Raw genomic sequence first — 2,297 nt, forward strand, 5'->3', positions numbered from 1 at the left:
TTTTCACGTATGCATGTATTTTTTCACGTTTAATTTTCATTTAATTGTTTTCAATTGTAAATTTCACGAATTTCTAAACTGAATTATTGAATTTTAAAGTCTAAATTTCTACTGAATTTATAATTTTAAAGAGTGTTGGCTGAAAACTTAAAAACAGGGATATATAATGTTATTGGAATAGCGACTTCAAATAAATATTCTAATAGACCATCAACAAATTATGCTTGCCGACCAAAAGAACAATTTTGTTCTGCCTCAATAAATGTCTTGAAATTAGCAGTAATTTTGAATTGAGTGCTGCGGTAAAGGAGCACATGTTCTTGGTTCGGCCCAGCGAACCCATCTTTGCTCACAAGCCCCTGGTTTGATGGACTCAAGTTGTGTAAATTGTCCACAAATTTTCCTCCCTTTATAGGCTGATATATGTGTATGCATGTCCACAAAATGGCCACACTAGTCGTGCTTGTTACGCCAAATTGTAGACGAATGCACATAATCTTATATTGTGACCAAGCGAAGGCTACATGTGAATGCATCGTGAGGAAGACAGAAAATTTAAGATCCGAATCCGACCAAATCTAGACAGATTCAGTCTAAATCTCGAACGAAAGAAGAAGAGGAAAATAGAAAATTGATGGACGTCATCAGTAAGAAAAGAGGTATCCAGAATATATAAAATCAACAAAGCTCCTCTCTGTCTACTCTCGCCCGATTACAGCATGTTTGTTTATGAAAACCAACGCATATCGCACGTCTGTTACGAATTTGCTATGCTAAAAGGACTTGTCAAAACCAACCAAAGGAAATTCAATAGCGTCTGTTCATAATGTTTGTATTTGCATGCCATCAAGTATGAGATTCTTTGGGGTGATTTGCTTGTTCCAATGCCACCTCGTTAGCATGTACCCAATAATATTTCTTAAAAGTGATTTTATTAGTACTAAATACTTATGCCAATCGAAGTCTATGCTGTTTGCAAACGGCTTCTTTTAACACATATTTACTCCTCCGTGCTGAACCATATTTGTACAATTCCATATCTATCCACCAGAACTCAATGGCATAGTTCACATGTATCTACACCACATATATTGATGAATGTTAATGAGTAATGATATTTTCTAACATGTTAGTCGGAGGCGGGCCACACTACCTGCGGAGAGTTCCATTCAAAACAAACGACGCAAGAAATGCTGACGTTTCCTATCGCACCCCTCCCGACTCGACCGATTTCGTCCTCTATCGGTCGATAACAAGTTGACTAATCAGCCGCCACCCAACAACGTGTTTGAATTCCCTTCGCATGAACTTTCTTCGCATAAACACTAAACTTGTTGTTGGTACTATAAAAGCAATTAGGGACATTCTTGGAAACATCATCTCGACATAAACACTAAACTTCTTGTTGGTGGTACTATAAAAAAGCAATTACGAACTTTCTTGGAAACATCATTTTCTCTCTCCTTATCGTTGGGCTTTCATTCATGCTGCAAATCTTTACGGTATGCTAAGCACTGATCAATTCTTTCCATAGTTACATAATTGTGTTTGTTTGCTGTGGTTACGTAATTTTCCTTGTTTGTTTCCTTTCAGTTTTTAGCTTCTCGTTGTTTATCAATAACAAAAATGTATAATTGGAACATATTCTGATGCTTTAAATACAATATCTTCTCCTTTTTGTACTGATTATAAAATACAGAAAGGACAGGTTGACTGACAGGTAGATTGCGAGAAGTCCATGGCCCCAAGACAAATGGCCATTAAGAAAAGTCTCGTGTCAATGAGGAAAAGGGTGAGGGTATATTCTTGGAAGGTATAGCCTTATCTTCATAACCTTTCTCTCAGTCTTTTCTGGCGAAGACTCGCTTTTACTCACCATTATTCAATCAATTCTTTCCTTACCAAAGTAACTAAGATCCAATCTCATGCCCAAATAGAAAAAAGTGAGGAGATCGAAAGCAGAGTTAGCTGAGATGAGAGAAGAAATGAAGCATAAGAATGAAGAGCTGGCAAGGCTTCTTCACCAACTTGTCCAAAGGAAACAACTGATAAGATCGGTGGCAAGGTCCAACACTTGGGTCAATCACTTCGTTGAAGCAACGATTGCAAGTTGGGAAGATTAAGAGAGAGGGAACTACCTGAACCCATCTTTCTTTCTGGTTGGTTTCTTTTGTACCATCACCTTTGGTGAACGTAATTAACTTTATGTCTTCTTTTTTTTCTCTATTTGCTCTTAACCTTTTATTTTTTATTTCTTTTTCACAAAAAGGACAAAATGCAAAGAAAAAATAAAATTT

General features: G+C 36.7%; 1 long non-coding RNA gene across 3 annotated transcripts in view; it reads left to right on the top strand.

Moving 5' to 3' along the window:
* Positions 1-1,386: 1,386 nt before the first annotated feature.
* LOC110427608 (uncharacterized) overlaps positions 1,387-2,297 on the top strand; it is a 1,732-nt gene continuing 821 nt past the window's right edge. The window contains exons 1-3 of one of the 3 annotated variants that reach the window (XR_002446309.1): positions 1,387-1,502; positions 1,700-1,813; positions 1,938-2,159. This is a non-coding gene — a long non-coding RNA (uncharacterized LOC110427608). The other 2 variants (XR_002446308.1, XR_002446307.1) reach the window with 2 other exon arrangements.

Source organism: Theobroma umbraticum, unplaced genomic scaffold (genome assembly GCF_002168275.2).
Source record: "Theobroma umbraticum cultivar Fairchild unplaced genomic scaffold, ASM216827v3 scaffold_106.0, whole genome shotgun sequence".
NCBI classification, from domain to species: domain Eukaryota; kingdom Viridiplantae; phylum Streptophyta; class Magnoliopsida; order Malvales; family Malvaceae; genus Theobroma; species Theobroma umbraticum.